The following is a 19,800-nucleotide window of genomic DNA, read 5'->3' as shown; positions in this document are numbered from 1 at the left end:
ATTTTTTGAATATATTTGGAGATGCTACTCTCTGGGCGTACAGTTTTTCACATGTAGTAGGGAAGTTGTCACGATCACAGTCTGTTCCTGTTCACTCCGGACTCCATTTCCCATAATCCTCCCTGTCAGTCACATGCACTCACTCCACCAATCACCTGTTGCCACATACAGCCATGCACACTCCACACTAATCACCACACCCAGCTGACACTCATTACCAGGACTATAAAGGACTCACACACACACCACCTCACCGCGAAGTCTTGATTACTCTGGTGTCATTTCTAAGCATTATTATTCTGTCTGCCTGTCTGTTGCCGTTCCTGCCTGACGATCCTGTGCTGCCTACCTCTGACCCTTGCTTTGAACACCGACCTGTGTATGTTATCTGCCAGTCCTGACCTCTGCCTGTACCTGGATTACGATTCTGTCTACCCTCTGCTGTTCCTGTTTGCCCCTGGTTTACCCTGCCTGTACGACCACGCTTAACTTTAATAAACGCTGCATTTGGATCCCTGCCTGTGAGTCTCCATTCGTTACAGAAGACTTCGCCAACTACGATCCAGCAGCTTCTACAAGCGTTTCCAGCCTCAGTATGGACCCAGCTATATGTCTCATCCACCTTCGTCAAGGTAATAGTTCCCTGGAGGACCACATTCAGAAGTTTCTAGATATTGCCCATTATGCAGACTGGCCTGACTGTGCTCTTATAGACTTTTTTTGCGATGGCATAAACCAACCCCTTCAGAATAAACTGAGACAAGAGGGACCACGTTCCTCACTTACTACTTTTTTGGATTATGCGTTACTGACTGTTGGCTCTCCGTTTACTGTGGGTGTCGCGGAGGATTCCGACACCACAGAGAATCACGTAATGGCTGCCGCTCAGGAGAGCACTCACAAAATGGCGGCCACCATCACAACAACACCAGTCTATGTCTCAGCTGATCTCCATGAGCAACGTCACGTCTCCGCTGATCGCCCAGAGCAACGTCACGTCTCCGCTGATCGCCCAGAGCAACGTCACGTCTCCGCTGATCGCCCAGAGCAACGTCACGTCTCCGCTGATCGCCCAGAGCAACGTCACGTCTCCGCTGATCGCCCAGAGCAACGTCACGTCTCCGCTGATCGCCCAGAGCAACGTCACGTCTCCGCTGATCGCCCAGAGCAACGTCACGTCTCCGCTGATCGCCCAGAGCCACGTCACGTCTCCGCTGATCGCCCAGAGCCACGTCACATCTCTGGATTAGTCAGAAAGCGGCTAGGATTGCGTTCCAGTGTGGCTGATCCACCGCTGATTTCAGCGCGAGCGGCTGGCATTCCAAAGCATCAACCGGCCGCTTCGCTCTCAAGCCAGCCGGCCGCTTCGCTCTCAAGCCAGCCGGCCGCTTCGCTCTCAAGCCCGCCGGCCGCTTCGCTCTCAAGCCCGCCGGCCGCTTCGCTCTCAAGCCCGCCGGCCGCTTCGCTCTCAAGCTCGCCTGTTGCAACGCTCTCAAGCTCGCCTGTTGCAACGCTCTCAAGCGCCCTGGACGCGATGGACAAGATGGCTGCTTTGCCAGTGCCTACGGGCAAGATGGCCGCCCCTTCGGTGCTCACGGAGGTAGGGGGCGTTTCAGCCATTGAGTCCGCTCCAGAACCCGCTTCAGCCAGTGAGTCTGCTCCTGAACCCGCTCCAACCGGTGAATCGTCGCCTCACCCTCAGAAGAGGAGGAGGAGGAGGAGGAAGAAGGCGTCCTCCTCTCCTCAAGACACAGACGCCCTTCAAGAGGCCGCTGTGGGCCTGGAGACCATTCCAGTGGTCTCTCCTGCTCCGCCCAAGCGCCTTGCCCTGCCGGCGCCACCTGTGCTCCTCGCCCTGCCGGCGCCACCTGTGCTCCTCGCCCTGCCGGCGCCACCTGTGCTCCTCGCCCTGCCGGCGCCACCTGTGCTCCTCGCCCTGCCGGCGCCACCTGTGCTCCTCGCCCTGCCGGCGCCACCTGTGCTCCTCGCCCTGCCGGCGCCACCTGTGCTCCTCGCCCTGCCGGCGCCACCTGAGCTCCTCGCCCTGCCGGCATCTACTGAGCTCCTCGCGCTGCCAGCGCCACCCACGCTTCCAGCCCTGCCAGCACCACCCAAGCTTCCAGCCCTGCCAGCGCCGCTCAAACACCTTGCGCTGCCAGCGCCACTCAGACGTCTTGCCCTGCCGGCTTCACCCACACGCCTGGCCCTGCCTCCGCCACCCAAACTCCTTGCCCACGAACCTGCGACGGGCCCCGCTGAAATCCCCAAGAACTTTTTGGGGGGGGGCAGTATACCTAGGGGTGGGGAGCTTGTGGGGACCCTGCTCAACCATGGCCTTTAAGGGTCCCTGAACTACTATGGCCATTCATGGACTGTAGGCCACTAGGGCCATGTATGGACTCGGTCCTGCCGTGGCCGTCCAAGCCGCCTGACCTGCCGGGGCCGTCCAAGCCACCTGACCTGCCGTGGCTGTCCGAACCACCTGACCTGCCGTGGTTGCCTGAACCACCTGACCTGCCGTGGTTGCCTGAACCACCCGACCTGCCGTGGCCGCCCAGGCCACCTGACCTGCCGTGGCCGCCCGAGCCACCTGACCTGCCGTGGCTGTCCGAACCACCTGACCTGCCGTGGTTGCCTGAACCACCCGACCTGCCGTGGCCGCCCAGGCCACCTGACCTGCCGTGGCCGCCCGAGCCACCTGACCCACCGTGGCTGCCTGAGTCCCTGGGGCTGCATTGGAGATCCCGTTCCCGGCTGCTGTTAGATCTCCAATGCACCCACCCCCCCCTCCCTAGCTGTTCCTTTACGTCGCGAGGACGCGCCTTCCGGGAGGGGGGCGTTATGTCACGATCACAGTCTGTTCCTGTTCACTCCGGACTCCATTTCCCATAATCCTCCCTGTCAGTCACATGCACTCACTCCACCAATCACCTGTTGCCACATACAGCCATGCACACTCCACACTAATCACCACACCCAGCTGACACTCATTACCAGGACTATAAAGGACTCACACACACACCACCTCACCGCGAAGTCTTGATTACTCTGGTGTCATTTCTAAGCATTATTATTCTGTCTGCCTGTCTGTTGCCGTTCCTGCCTGTTTCCTGTTTGACGATCCTGTGCTGCCTACCTCTGACCCTTGCTTTGAACACCGACCTGTGTATGTTATCTGCCAGTCCTGACCTCTGCCTGTACCTGGATTACGATTCTGTCTACCCTCTGCTGTTCCTGTTTGCCCCTGGTTTACCCTGCCTGTACGACCACGCTTAACTTTAATAAACGCTGCATTTGGATCCCTGCCTGTGAGTCTCCATTCGTTACAGAAGTATTTGATTTCAGATGCAGTGACTCGGTTCAGATCATGTAGTTCTCACCTAATGAACTGATGATCTGAATCATATGTGTTAAATAAGGTTAAATGTGCAGAGCGATGGGTTCATAAAGGACCAGAACTGAAAACCACTGATCTACTGTGTTCAGAGCAACTTATTAAAAGACTTAGATTTTTTTAAAAAAGTATATAAAATAATAATACAGTTTTTTTTTTTTTTTTTTTTTTTTTTTTTTTTTTTTTTTTTTTTTTTTTTTTAAAAAGCTTGTATTTTTAACAGTTTTCATGTGCGTTTAATTTTCTGTCTTAAAGTTTCTCTCGAGCGCTGGAGGTGTTGTTTGTGTTTGCGTGATGAACAGGCTGTTTTTTCCGTCCAGCTCAAAGCCACAGAAAACTGGTGAAGGTTCAGGGTCTCAGTTCAGTTTAATTAAACAGACTTACTCAGGAAACCCACAGTGAGACACATGAGACTGTCTTTAACAATGTAATACATTTGTATTGTTACATTTATTAGTGTCTCAGGTCTATTTCAATACCACTTTAAACAAGTAACATCTTCAAGATTTACTTTGAATTTCACTGTTTTGTCACTATCTTTCTGGTCCAATTCTAAATATCAGCATATCTTTGTTTGGCAGTAATAGTGAGAGTCGTATGATAGTGAGCATTTTTTAATTCACCCCAGGTTTTTTTTTTTTTTTTTTAATATATATAAACTAGAATGAAGAGACCCACTTGTAAGTGTCTCAGGTCTTTGTGTTCACAGGGTTGTTTGATACTGTGATCAGTGTGATAAAGATCAACATGACATGCTCTTGTGGTTTTCTTTTAATCTATTTATGTTTGTTGGTCAAACCAAGAAACCCTTCAGCCTTCTGGAGGTGTGATAAAAAACAAGGAAATGTTTATCTTAATGATGGACACAGACTTTCCACTCCATAAAAAGATGCTGAGAATTTATTTAATATATTAAAAATAATAATATTATCTATAATATACCCCAGCTATTTTTATTATATGAATCTATTCTGCTCCAAATGGTTTTAGTCAGGTGAACTAAACATATTTGCTAGAGGGAACTGAAATCCCAAAACTATATTTGCTAATAAGCCAAACCAAATGCAGTCATAAATAAGTGTTCAAAAGATCTGCTTGCTTTTTTAAATATTAAAAGTGCAACTGTTCAGATTTAATTTCTTTCATTTTAATTTCTGTAGCATTTGTACATTTTACATTGTTTGATTTTGGCATTCAGCTTTATTCTGTGATAATAAGACAAACAAACAAACAAAAAAGAGAATGAATCAACACTGAGCCGAATTGTGTCTGACTGTATTTTATTCACAGTGACACACAGAACCTTCTCTTCTTATTTAGATTATAAATATTCAAATATGACATGAGAACGTACACGCGAGAGCCAATGAGATTTAAGCGCAGTTACTACTCCTCCCTTTTCTCCTTATATGGCGCTGAGCGCTGCGCTTCCGTTTGAATGAAAACAAAGTTCGTGGGTGAATCAAAATTTGAACTTTCAGATCAGAGAAGATGATTTTCTGTGGGTAATCAATTAAATTTAGATCTGGTCCTCACACAAAGCTGCTTTATGTACTCAGAACACTTGAAAAACACCACGAAGCGTATGAATGACTTTTATGGTAGTGTAACAGACTTTATTTGATTCTGTCATGATGTATTAATTCTGTATGTTCTGGCGCTCGTTGTGTATATGTGTGTGCAATGTATTTTTCCTCTCGGGGCTTGCCGTATATAGGTTTGTGCATGTGCACTTTTGGTACTGGAGTGCCGCGGGTTTTTCAGCTGGGTTGATACATGTGCGGCAGAGAATAAAGTGAAAGAAAGTTCGGACAACTGTCGTTTATTGTTTTCTTATTTCTATTTAGGCGAACCCTGCACGAACATCGGTAACATATATATATATATATATATATATATATATATATAGGATGATGGAGGAAAATGGATGCTGCGTTAATTGCATTAAATAATTTTAATGCGTTAAACTGAAAAAAATAATCGCATGCATTGTATTCATTTTGACAGCTCTACTATAAAGATAAGTACAATAACTATTTTAGCGTCGACACCAAAGCATGATATCATTCTGTTAATTCTAAATTCAGCATTTTTTTCTGAGTCTGCCTGAATCTCACATAGAACCTTCAGTTCTTATTTCAAGATTCTGAATATTCAAATATGACACGACAACATAAACGGGAGAGCCAATGAGGTTTAAGCACAGTTTCTACTCCTCCCTTTTCTCCTTATATGGCGCTGAGCGCTGCGCTTCCGTTTGAATGAAAACAAAGTTCGCGGGTGAATCAAAATTTGAGCTGACAGATCAGAGAAGATTTTCTGTGAGTAATCGATTAAATTTAGATCTTTTTCTCACACAAAGCTGTTTTATGTATTCAGAACACTTGAAAAACACCACAAAGCGTATGAATGACTTTTATGGTAGTTTATTTGATCTTGACAGCAGCGCTTTAACTATCGGTCGCGCTGAGGCTCGTGAATCTCAATATCTACAGATTCAAACAACACTGTTAACTGACTGATAAATTATGAAATGCCTCATGATACAGTGTATACATTAGTATATTAAACATTTTACTCTAAAACTTGCTAAAATAACAAAATAACGTTACTTCAAAACTAGGCCTATAGGCTATCAAACTACTCTGTGTAAATTTCTGAGGGAAAATAAAGGTACATTTTGTAAAATTCCCTAAGTTATGATATAATTTAAAAAAGGCACTAAATAGTCTGAGGAAAAAAATACCTTGAGCAGATAATCAACTTAAACACAAAACTGAAAACACAAACACAAATGTCTTATTCACATCTCTTGCTCCATCTAGTGGTAAATATGTGTTAATGCCTGTTAAATTTCTTGGATTTAGTGAAATGTATAAGTTATGGTATGGAAATTGATAGAGTAGATGCTCGTTTCTTCTGTTATGATCAGTTATAAATGACACTGATTTACATGCATTCTTTATTTTGAAATAAATGAGTGACTTTGCAGGAATGAAGGTTTTAAAATAATATTTGATAATTACATGGACTCATTGTTCATGAAGATGTTTTTAAAACCAAAGTTAAAGACGAATCAAAGGAAGCAGATGAAGTCAAATCTCAGCATTTCACTCTTTGTTCAGTTTGTGTTGTTAAACTGTCATCAGTGATGCTGACGTTTGATTGACAGCTGCTGTCTGTGGTGCTGAATCCACAACTGCCTGTTAAAGAGACAGAAGCAGCAATCAGACTCAGACTTCAGCTGATGAGCCTCTGATGATCTGAGGAGTGACATCAGCTGTGTATTTGAATGGAATGGAAATGTATATTATTTTAATTTATTACCCTTAATTTATTTGAAGCAAATTTGTACACACAATTTATTTAATTCAAATTAAATAATTTCGGTCGACACAATTTAGTTGGACTAGGTCAAATGAATTTGCTGTAGTCAGTTTAACTTAATTACAATTTTCTTACAGTATGTTGATCCAACTTAATTTGGTTTTTATACGGAAGAGGATTAGGGCCAAGCAATAATAAAAAAATAAAACCATCTCGAGATTAAAGTTGTTAAATTACGAGAACAAATTCGTTAAATTATGAGAAAAATGTTAAATTTCAAGAAAAAAGTCGAGATAAAATGTTGAGAATAAACTCATTAAATTATGAGAAAAAAGTCGTTAAATTACGAGAACAAATTCGTTAAATTACATGATATCATGGATCATGTCAGTTATTATTGCTCCATCTGCCATTTTTCGCTATTGTTCTTGCTTGCTTACCTAGTCTGTTGATTCAGCTGTGCACAGATCCAGATGTTAATACTGGCTGCCCTTGTGTAATGCCTTGAACATGGGCTGGCATATGCAAATATTGGGGGCGTACATATTAATGATCCCGACTGTTACGTAACAGTCAGTGTTATGTTGAGATTCGCCTGTTCTTCGGAGGTCTTTTAAACAAATGAGATTTACATAAGAAGGAGGAAACAATGGAGTTTGAGACTCACTGTATGTCATTTCCATGTACTGAACTCTTGTTATTCAACTATGCCAAGGTAAATTCAATTTTAAATTCTATGGCACCTTTAATGTTTCTTACAGCATTTTCCTGTTTAAAGCTGCTTTGAAAAAATCTTTATTGTATAAAGCGCTATATAAATAAAGCTGACATGACAGCTAATAAAGATGTCAAAAACTCTAATAAATGTCAAAACCCAAGTAATAGATGCATTTTTTTTCAATAGTTAGAGTTAATGATATTCAATAAAGACATGAAATCACTCAAGATGTTTCAGTATATGAGAGTGAATCAGCCTTGCTAACTTTGCTACTCAAACTGACATTAAAACCAACAAATATGTCAATATAGAAAAACAAAATAGATAAAGCAGGTGAATCTCAATCAACATGCCCAAAACGAATTAACAAAGAGGCCAGTAGAAGTGAATTTTTTAATTACTTTGATAAATTTTTTATAAAACTGATGAAAAAGGCAAACCAACAGACATTATGCAAACATTGCTATAAATCATGTGTTGCCTTAGGAGGCAATTGATCAAACCTTCCCAAGCATCTGTTGCTTGACCATCCTGACATGTACAGGACATTAAGAGATTGACAGGTGAGTACATCATTCAAATTAAAAAGTTTAATAAAAGTATTTAGTGGCAGATAGCAGCAGGTATATTAGGCTGCTGTCACAGATCCGATGTAGCCTACTGTTATGTGTTTTCTTTCTCAAACAGTTTACATTCACTTAAAGGATTAGTTCACTTCTGAATGAAAATTTCCTGATAATTTACTCCTATGTCATCCAAGATGTTCATGTCCTTTTTTCGTCAGTCGAAAATAAATGAATGTTTTTGATGAAAACATTCCAGGATTATTCTCCTTATAGTGGACTTCAGTGGACTCCAAACAGTTGAAGGTCAAAATTACAGTTTCAGTGCAGCTTCAAATGGCTTTAAACGATACCAGACGAGGAATAAGAGTCTTATCTAGCAAAATGATCGCTCATTTTCGAAAAAAATGCAACTGTATGCTTTATATAAACAGATGATCGCCTTCTAAGTGCCTCCGCCAAAACCGCGTTTTTCGACAACCCTGAATTTATGACCTCCCTTTTCAAGTTGTACCTTTTTCAGTTTTCAAATTGCATATTTTTCATATTTTCATATTGCATATTTTTGTATTGAAAGTGTGGTAAATACTGGTAAAATGTACCAACAATCACATTTTAAAATAAACACGTTATGGCATGCCATAAAAATAACAGAGTGTCTGTTTACACTAAGTGCAAATATCGTCCCTTGTTGGCAAATGCTATTTACACTAGCTCCGCCCACCAATGTCTGGTTGGGCTATTATTGCATCCTGTCAATGTGCAAAAACACTGAGGTGCAAATAATATCTGCGAACATGAAGTATAGATAGCATCTAATTACTATTTACTCTTATTGCAAAGAACTGATACTTTTACATGGTGTAAATAGAATCTATCACTATTTTCACCTAAATATCATATCGCTAAGAAAATGCTTCTATTGTCACTAAGTGTAAATAATATATTGCTGTCTAGCTATCTATCGCTATATAGTATCTAGCCGCTGCCTATAAATAACCTGTAGTTTTCATTTCCAGTAGATTTCACAATGACTGATTTCTCATCTTGATGGATCTGGTTATGGGCAGCCCCTCATTTCTTTTTTTGGCTATGTACTGGCATACTTGCCTGTCAGTTTCTTCAAAGAGGCTGTATCTAGGACCATGGTAAGCTTTTCTTTGACTGTTAGCATTTTTAAGACTGTTTCTGCAACACCATGTTCATGAGTTTGTGTGCCCATATAATCTTAGCGTGAGTGGTAAACAGATTTGGCTTGCTGTCTGCTATAGAGGGGCTCGGAGAGGATATTCTGCTCGAGCTCCGATTGCCCCCCTATAACAGGCAAAAATAGTACAAAAGGAGGAGAAGGGGAGGAGGAGGGATACCGAAAGAACTAACAACAGGAAGAGGTGAGATGCTGGTTTTATACCTTGGTATTAATTGGAAGATTAGATGGGCGTACTTCACATGTAATAGTCTAGACCCTGAATATAAGACGATCCCATTTTTTCAGATGTATTTTCAATTAAAAAACAAAACAAAAAAAAACACTGTCTTTATATTCGGAACAATACACTAATAAATGTTTGCAGTAATTTCCTGCATTATAAACAAACAAAAAAAAACCCTGCTGGGAAATAAGTAAAATTATGCACAATACATCTGCTGAAATTTAGACTCTGTATGATATTGACTTAAAGGCAGGGTAGGTAAAAAATTTTGTTCCAAATTTGTTTAAACTTTCTATATATATCCATGCATAATTAAAATGTAAGAACTCTGATAAAAAGAGTATAAAAATCGAGTGACTCTATACCGTTTAATCTGTATTAAACACAGCTCATTATTTCCATCCGGGACGAAACATAGGATTGGCTTAGGCGACTATCACTCTCTCGCAACCATGGCAACCACCCTTTTGCCACACATGACCTGCCCACTTGCGCGTGCACGTTTGATTTGGGGAATCCAAGAGGCATGGATCCTAGGAATACCAAAACAATGGCAGAGAAACAGCAAGCAAAATTCACAGTACCGGCCTATGCAGTTAGTGAAGGCAAACCAGGCAAAAAAAGGAAGACTGTAACAGTACAAGAAAAGGCAATGAACAAAAAGTCTTTGGATAAACAAAGAAATAAAACGCGAGTTAATATCGGCGTGGCTTTCCAGCGATGGCGAGAACTGAGGGAACTCAAGGGGCTGAAAAGTGACTCCTTGATGGCTTTATTTCTGCTGGACAGGTAAATCTTTCTTTTTGTATTTTGATCATACATATTTTTTTGTTTATTTGTTCATGAAGCATGTGTCATTGGCACACATAACTGCGTAATATAGCTAACATAACATTACTCAGCGAGCCGTTGTAGAGACTATAAATAATCTATAGGCCTAGCTCAAGATGATAGCTATAGTGTTGAATTGTGCATAATTTTGCTGTAGATAACTAAATACATGTTTAACAGATAGTAGGCCTAACGTTACTCCGCATCTAGGAACTTTTCTTAGAACTATATTTACCCTCTGTCTAACTCTTTTACCATGTTCACCTGTAAGTTTACCTGCACGTTTTTTTCGCCTTTGTTTTGTTTTTATATTCTCTACCTATGTTTACTGATGTCTTTATCTTGTATCTGTGTGTGTCGTACACACTTTGTTGTATGTGTGTGTTATTATTTTGTGTCTGCAATGCAGTTGTGAGTTGATATTTGAGTGTATGTTACTCTGTTTATCTGTAGAACAACGTATATGTTATGAATCTTACACGAAATTCATCTTCATCACAGTGTAAATGATGGTAATGGAAAACCGTGTATCATGCAACCTGTTTTTAGCTTTGCCTTATAGATAACTAGCTCGTTAGCGAATCAAAAAATATATATTTTAAACTTTACCAATATCAATATGCTAGCTTGATAGTGAGTACTAAAATACATCTTGTTTGTTTATCTTCATAATTATAAAGTTATTTTTATTACATGTGATTCTGACATGATGTCACTACATGCACTGTGCTCCTTCCTCTCCGCTCGTCTCAGGTAAATAATGCGTCTTCCAGCTCAGTGGTCGGAGTCGCACGTTCATGTGTTTTGGGGGCGTGGCTTTGGAAGGAGCCCAGAAGGGAGGGGGTGGAGTGAATGGAAATAATGAGCTGTCTTTAAAACAGTCGTGAGAGGTCTACAGACACTCGATTTTTATACTTTCTTTTTCAGAGCACTTACATTTTAATTATGTATTGATATATAAATAAAGTTTAAACAAATTTTGAAAAAAAGTTTTTTATAAATTTTTTACCTACCCTGCCTTTAATATTGATGCTGTGGTACCGTACCGAAGCCAAAATTGTGGTATCGAGTCAACTCTACGTAATATATGTATTATGTCAGTTGTATGTCATATATTTTGTACTAGAGTATCTTGCATTTTTAGCATTTTCTGTCTTTTTTGATATTTTAGCCCTTTATTTTATTTTAAATTACTTTAACCTTGAAGCTGCCTTATAAGTTTACTGAGGCCCCCTATAGACACATTATGTGAATTATACTGTCGCCCTCTAGTGTAAGATTTAAATAACGCTGATCAATTATCTTCAGTGTCATTAGTCCTTATATAGAGAAGATGAACCCTGTATGATCTCTCAGTATCAGACACTGTATCCTCCACTAGGTGGCGCTCTTTCAGTGTGATTAATGTAATATTCAGTCAGTGCTGATGGTGGGAGGGGCCAGTAAAGCTGCTCATTACTGATAAAGAGCTGAAGAAAGAGGAAGTAACTAAAGCAGACAGATGTAGAGACAGAGAGATTCACACAGAGAACATTCAGCATAAAGAAGACTGAACTCAAATCACAATGAAGATCCTCCTCATCTTCTTCACTTTCTACCTGATCTCAGGTCAGAGCTTTTCTCTTTCATCACTGCAGTAATGATGCTGTTTTCTGTTCATGAGGTTTCTGATCACAGTATCAATCTGATTGACAGGTGCAGTGAGATGCTTTAGTGTCTCTGGATATTCTGGAGGAAGTCTTCTTGTTGATACTGGGATGGTTTGGCACAAAGACAAAGCTAAATACATACATAAGTTACCTGAGTGGAAAACAATAATGTATTATAAGAAACATGATAAATGGATTAATGAAGGACGATTCACACTGTTTCCCAATAATGAGGGAAAACTCATGATCTACATCAGAGAACTGAACCAACAAGATGTGGGTGGATACCGGATTGGTGTTCTTGCAGACTGGGGTATATATATGACTTTGAATGTGATAGAAGGTCAGCCATTTTAAGATCACAGTCTTTGTGTAATAGAATTACTGATCATTTCAGAGATTTTATATTCATGCAATATATTTTTATTATGTGAGTTGCAGATTCATGTTGTAAAGAGTCAAAGAGAGTGATGGTGAATATTGGAGAAACTGCCACCTTCAGCTGTGAATATTCACAGAAACATATTAATGATTCCAAGATCATATTCAAAGAAGGAAAAAACTCTATTGAGACGATTTACAGCACATGGAATAAGAAAGAAAGATTCAGTGTTTCTGATGACAGACATAAAAACTTCTTCAGTGTGAGAATTACTGCTGTGAGACCAGATGATGGAGGAGTTTATTTATGTGGAGTTTGGATCAGAGAACAATCGTACACTTACTCCATTATTAATACTGTTCATTTACACATAATGGGTGAGTAAAAGGAGCAATAAATGTATTATTTCACTTGTTTCATGTTTTTATAAAGACTTTGAATGTTGACAGATTTGTGTTGCGGAGCATCAGAGACGGTGAATGTAAATAGCACAGAAACTGCTACTTTCAGCTGTGAATATTCATGGGATCAAAAATATGATGGGAAGACTTTATTCAAAATCAAAAATGACATCATTGATGAGGTGATCTCCACTACTAACACATGGGATAAGAAAGAAAGATTCAGCATTCATGGAGACAGAAATAAATACAACTTCAGTGTGAGAATTACTGCTGTGAGACCAGATGATGGAGGAGTTTATTTATGTGGAGTTTGGGAATACAGACATCCATACAGTTACTTCATTATTAATACTGTTCATTTGCAGATAACGAGTGAGTTGAAAAAATCTGGTAGAAATGTTCCTAAAGTCTTTTTTAATGGCAGAATTGATTGGATGTCGATACTCTTTTGTGACAGATAAAGTGGGCGTGTCTAGAGTGAGCGGATCAGATGGATGTTCAGAGAGGAAGAATCCAGGAGTTCAGGATGAATGGATGGAGAATGGAGATGTTTCTTTATATGACGACACCAGAGCAGGAGTCTTGATGGTGTTTTTTAGAGAGCTGAAAGCTGCAGATGCAGGAACATACAGGTGTGGAGTGAATGTGTCTCACTATACTGAGAGCTTCACTGAACTTCAGCTGAACATCACAGACGGTGAGGAACATGAAATACTGCATCTTGCATGTTTGAATTATCTGATCTGATTTTTATTTAATTGTTTTATTTTATAGATGCAAAATATCCAAAGACAGAGACTGAATCTGCTCATCTTGGTGAAGAAGTCACCATCAGCTGTCAGATCCCAGAGGAACATAAAGTTCATTTCTGCAAAGAGGATGATAATCACATCTGTCAAAACATCAGCACATCTACAGTGACAGAAATGAATGGTTCATCTGAGAGAAATGAAGAGAGAGTTTTTACAGTGAGCATCAGTAATGTGAGCGTGAGAGATGCTGGAGTTTACTGGTGTGGAGCAGAAACCAGAGACACACATTTGACTTTCATCTCCCTGAACACCAAAATTCAGCTCAACCTCATCAATAATGGTATGGGATTTTTTTTTTTAACTCCTCTTTAGAGATATTTCTCTAAAGTCACTGAATGACTTTTATGAGATAAATGTTAAGTTACGTGACAAACTGTTTTATTGTTTTATTTCATCTTTCCACTGTTCAAACTCTGAAGAGTGATTCCATGAGAAAAAATAATCTATATCATCATCTTTAAAATTAAGTTTTTCATGTTTTTGGGATATCCCAGGTAATCACACCCTGCTTATTTAATGTCCTTTTCGAAGAAGCCTTGACATTGCTAATAAAACCCTCATGTTTTTTTTTGTTTTTTGTTTGTTTTGTTTTTTCAATGTATGTGTGTGCCACAAATTTATGAGTGTGATGGGCAGTTGAGGGAAAAGGAGATGTGCAGGTGAGATAGACCTTGATCAGGGAAGCACCATGTTTTATTTTACAGGAATTAAAATAAGTACAGTGTGTTCACTGGATAATAGAATTGTTTGTAGAACAGCAAGGCAGTTGTTCAGCTGACAAACATTTTTGCAAAACTTAATAAAACTGTTTTGAAAGTTCATCATCATCATCATCTTCTTCATTTATATAGCACTTTTCACAATACATATTGTTTCAAAGCAGCTTCACAGTGACATGAAAATTTGGTAACACTTAATTTTACAGTGTCATTGTTACATGTTACATGCAGTTACTATAGTAATAACTATAAATTATGCATAATTACTTGCAGCTAAACCAAATCAAACTCTAATCCTAACCTCATAGTAAGTAGATGTAGTTACTTAATATTACTCAGCACTTAAATGTAAAATTACAGTGTAACAAAGACACCTTCAAATAAAGTGAAACCTAAAATTCTTATTGAGCTAAAGTTGGTTTTTGATTGAATCTCTTCCTTTGTAAAAATTGTTAATTATTACTTTAGGGGCCACTTAAATTACACCTTTACTACTGAAAACTGAATACCTTTAATGCATTCTTGCCATTTATTCATTTACATCTTTAGTCTATAGGTTTGCGTGTTTGAGTGTGTATGTGTGCAGAAGCTTGGTCTTTTTTTTTTTGTTTTTAAGTGATATTTGCCAAATTACTTTACTGGTCTGCATAATACAGAAAAAATAGTTCTGAAGTCCCTCATGACCTCATTTTTATCCACACAAAATTCAATGTGGTGTCTACACTGACAAAGGTATATTCTCCATCTGGTGGCTTTTTTCTACTTTTCTATCATGTACACTATGATATCTGTAAATGTTATACCATGAAATACTTGCTGCAACTTTTTCAGGGAATGAATTCAGATAATTTAATTGTAGTAAATACAATCTGTTCAGAATCATATGTGTTAAACCTATCTATAATGAATCAATCTATAATGAATGCAGATCATCTGATTCAATCTATAAATCAGTTCTCTCTGTATCAAAGTATTTCTGTGTTTCTCTTTTATTATCAATGTGTTTGTTTTATTTTCAGATTCCTCCATGATCATCATTATTTGTGTGTGTGTGATTCTGCTGCTGATTGGTGGATTCACTCTGACTGTGTGTGAATTAAGACACAAGAGACGAGGTGACGCTCACATTCACACATTTTGTGTTTCTCACTTTCAGCAGACATTTGATTTTGGTCTAGTTTGTCCTTGTCTTACTAAGTGAATCTTTTTTGGGTTAATTAGGAATAACTTTGACATCAGACAAGAGAAAAAAGGATAAAAATATAATGGTGAGTGTGTCTTGTGTGTTTGCTCATAGCTCCCGCAATGTTTTCTCCTTTTAAAGTATGTTTCTCTCTATTTTCTCCATGTTCAGTCATCATGTGCAGAAAGCAGACATGATTTTCTCACAGATACTGGATCAGCTCAAATGAACAGTCCTGATGAACTACCCACAATCCCCTCTGATGGTCTCCTGTACGCGTCTGTCAGTTTCCAGAAGCATGAAGAGTCTCTCAGTGACGCTACAGTCTCCTTCAGTAAGGACCAGATTCACTGTGATTACACCACGGTCAGTCACCGCATGAGACTCAACTAACTCACTTATAACAGATCACAGATTACTTTTTTTTTCTTTTTCTTTTTTTTGCCACATCATTTATAAGTCTCTTTACAATCCATAATTTAGTGAAATAAAACCCCTGAGTGAAGTTTCTACTCCAAATGCAGAGATACGTGTTGAAAGTGCAGCTCTTGATATATAAAACCTCTAGCAGCTCTTAACTCTTGACACAAGTTCAACCAATGTATGAGGAGACACATGAAGCTTAACAATCTGATCAGTTAAAATGACTATTTTCTCTTTCTCTTCTCTCTGAACATTGACTCTTTGATCTGCTTTAGATTTGTACATATAAAAGATACTAGTAAATGAGAGAATATGAAAGATCATTTTTAATAACATCACTATTTTAGCACATCTGAAATTTAGCATTGCTTTATGTATTAACTTACTGATTCAGTACTTTAGTTGATCATGTTTTATTAATTCATTCCTGTTCTGTTGGTTCATGTTTCTGATGTAACAACTGCTTATACATTTATTGTAGAGTCATATTTTAATTCACTGAAAAATAAATATTTTTGCTACCAAATCTTGATTATTTCTCTAAATCTTACAGTGAGAGAGATTATTATTTAATGGCAATCTGCCTTTGAGGTTTTTGTAAGTGTTCCTTGACAATGAAGCATGTTTTATGTCCTGCTTTAAATGATATTAGGCAACGCTCTTATTCAGAAAGTACAATAACAGATTTCTCCTGGAAAACTATTAGAATTTTTATTGAATATTAAATGCAAAGATTTTATATAACTGGTGATTATTATTGGATTATTTGTTGTTGTTTTCTGACACTATTTACGTCGAGAAATACAGTTTAGGATCATAATGATCAGCATGAAAGACAAGAAATATTATTCTTTCTGCAAAAGAGATCTGAGTCTGAAATATAAATAATTTATTTGATCTATTTTTATTTTCACTGATTTAAATATTCACATTTAATCTGACTACAGTCAGGTCATTTAAAGATGAATATTTATACCATTTTATATGTTACTCAAAGATTCAAAAACTTTTTTTTGTTGTTTTTGATCTTTGTCTCAAAGTTTCTCATGAACACTTGAGGTGTTGTTTGTGTTTGCGTGATGAACAGGCTGTTTTTTTCCGTCCAGCTCAAAGCCACAGGAAACTGGTGAAGGTTCAGGGTCTCAGTTCAGTTTAATTAAACAGACTTACTCAGGAAACCCACAGTGAGACACATGAGACTGAACAGAGAGAGACAGAAGATCAACATCCATTGAGAGCAGAAGACAATAAAGACTATCTCTAGGCTAACATCAAAATATCAGGGAGTAGCTTTATATGGCATTAACTGTAAGAGTTATATGCTAATTTGCTTTTCTGCATAACATGCATCTAGACAGAGGCGTAACAGTTTTACTGAATGTGAGAAGTTGTTTTCTGATTTTTTTTTTATTGTGAAATTATGAGTGAGATCATTATCAGACAACAGACATGATAATCAGTGAAATGATGAGTCTATACAGTTGTGATTGAACGTTTGCTTGAATCTTTTAAATAAACAGAAGTTTAGTTCTCTTTGTTTTTTTTATATAGGTGTTTAATTTCAAAATAAAATGCTTCTTTACAGTATTGGTTAGGTTGAAGAGACTTGCCTGCAAATGTCTCAGGTCGTCGTCTCGTGTTTGCAGGTTTGATCTGTGGTCAGTGCTCTGAACATGAGATGCTCTTCAGCTTGTGGTTTTGTTATTTGGGTCAAACCAAGAAGCCCTTCAGCCTCCTGCAGGTGTGATAAAAACAGAAAATGTTTTTTCATTACCGCTGGACACAGATTTTACACCCAATAAAAAATTACTATAAAAACTAACAATCTTATTTATAACAGCTGTTCACCCAGAAAGTTTTATTCTGGTCATTTGCTCAAACTGTTCAGCAAATCAGTCCAACCCAATACAGTCATTAATATTATACAGTGTGCATTATGAAATATCTACTTGTCTTTTAAATGTCAAAAGTCGAACCTGGTCTTTGTCGCACTTCATATTGTTGTACATTGATGTATGCGCTGAGAAGAAGTTATAGAGAAGAGCTGATGCTCGTGAATCACTAACAATATCTTTACCAACTTAAACAACACTATTAAATTACTATGATAAATATTAAACATGCATAATTATACACTATGCATATTGTTATATTAATCACCATTCTCTAATGTTACGAGCCCCTCTTTAAAGTCTAGGGGTAAGAAGAGGCATGTAACAAAAAAACAAAACAAACAAAACGTGGAGAGAATGAGAGAACTGCCGTCTCCAGGTCCCAGGGCAGTTCAATAATGCTCAGTAACACAAGATTCAAATATAACAAGATTTAATAAACAAATGGTAGGAATTAACACAATGACTTCAGGAGGGGAGAGGCCAAAATAACAAACAAAAGGATTCTTAAAGTTAAGGGATAACTTACCTACTGTACCAAAAGAAAACAAAATAAAAATACAAACACAATTACCTAACTCCCTTTTCTGCATAAACAAGAGAAAATATGGATGCCTTTATTTTAGTTAATAAAATAAAGGCATCCACCTCCCTACATAACTAAAACGAAAAGACTTAGAGTATCAAGAGAATTAAGGCAACAGAATAGGATAACTGATGTTCACAAATAACTCTTAAATTAACTGAAAAACTCAATGCTGCTCAGCTTACACTCAAGTCTCAGGATTGGATTTTTTAATCTTACATTCATAAATCTCTGGCTCCATCTAGAGGTTAATCTGTGAGTGAACTGTTGCTGTTTTGTTTTATTGAAAGTAGTAGTTGTGTTGTGTCTTAGTTGATACAGAACAGAGATTGAGAGGCTGTTACAGGACACCATTTTCAATTAAAAACGGAAAACTTTTTATGTATAATGAGTTTTGGTGGCCTGAATGTGCAAAGAAAACGGGTTTCAAAGTGCATGTTTTTTTGTGTTTTCATCTCCATCTCAGTGTAAACTGCAAAAACCGAATCTGTGAAAACGGTGACGGCATGCGTATTACACACATGCATATTACGTGTTTAGTCTACCCAGCTTATTTTTCAACGCAATGTTAAGGTGTTTTCTGTGAATGTGTGTGACTCCTGATTTATTAACCGCTATAGTGAAATAACGAGAAGAATATCAAAGTGCAGTAAACTGTAAAATAAGGTGGATAGGCATGAGCGAGGCGAGAGCTCGGTAAAAGAATGAGTATGTGCGCAGGCGCGTGATCTTTCTTTACAAAGTGACATCACCAACTACTTGTCTGGCATGTTTAATACAGCATTTTTAGTCATTTTTAGTCATTTTCCCGGATCCGTGTGAACGGGATAGTTTTGATAACGTTGTCATCTCTACAAAGATTTTTGTAAATCAAAACCGTTTGTGTTTTAGTACATTGTTGTGTAAACATACCCTGAAACTTCTGTTCTTTTTTTTTTTTTTTTTTTTTTTTGTTTATTTTATTTATTTTTTTTTTTTTTTGATGGTATAAATTACTTGCCTTTTGTTAATCTGGACGAATGAATTGCCTAATATTTGATAATTACCAGACACAAATTTAGCAAAAATTTGTTTAATGTAAAAGTTTGTTTTATGACCAGAGTGAAGGAAGCAGATAAACTCAAGTTGTAGTGATTTACTCTGTGTTTGTTCAAATGAAGTTTGACTGATATCTGCTGTCTGTGGTGCTAAATCCACAGTCAGATCTGGCTGTTAATGTTTCTTACTAAAACTCCCTGTATCAAATGCGATTTTTTCCCAGGACTTCTTTGTATGGGCTCCAGGGAACCTGACTGAATTTACATGTACATGCACGCCCTCTAGTGGAAGATTTAAATAACACTGATCAATTATCTTCAGTGTCATTAGTCCTTATACAGGTGCTGGTCATATAATTAGAATATCACCAAAAAGTTGATTTATTTCACTAATTCCATTCAAAAAGTGAAACTTGTATATTATATTCATTCATTACACACAGACTG

At 38.4% G+C, this 19,800-nt stretch overlaps 2 protein-coding genes across 2 annotated transcripts in view; both read left to right on the top strand.

The window, feature by feature from the left end:
* LOC125271224 (B-cell receptor CD22-like) overlaps positions 1-19,800 on the top strand; it is a 1,156,500-nt gene that overhangs the window by 851,006 nt on the left and 285,694 nt on the right. The window lies entirely within an intron of this gene.
* The window catches only part of LOC125271198 (hemicentin-1-like), a 987,774-nt gene that overhangs the window by 701,977 nt on the left and 265,997 nt on the right, over positions 1-19,800 (top strand). The window lies entirely within an intron of this gene.

The sequence above is a fragment of the Megalobrama amblycephala genome, linkage group LG7 (assembly GCF_018812025.1).
Source record: "Megalobrama amblycephala isolate DHTTF-2021 linkage group LG7, ASM1881202v1, whole genome shotgun sequence".
NCBI lineage: Eukaryota > Metazoa > Chordata > Actinopteri > Cypriniformes > Xenocyprididae > Megalobrama > Megalobrama amblycephala.
This window is presented reverse-complemented; position numbering and strand designations above follow the sequence as displayed.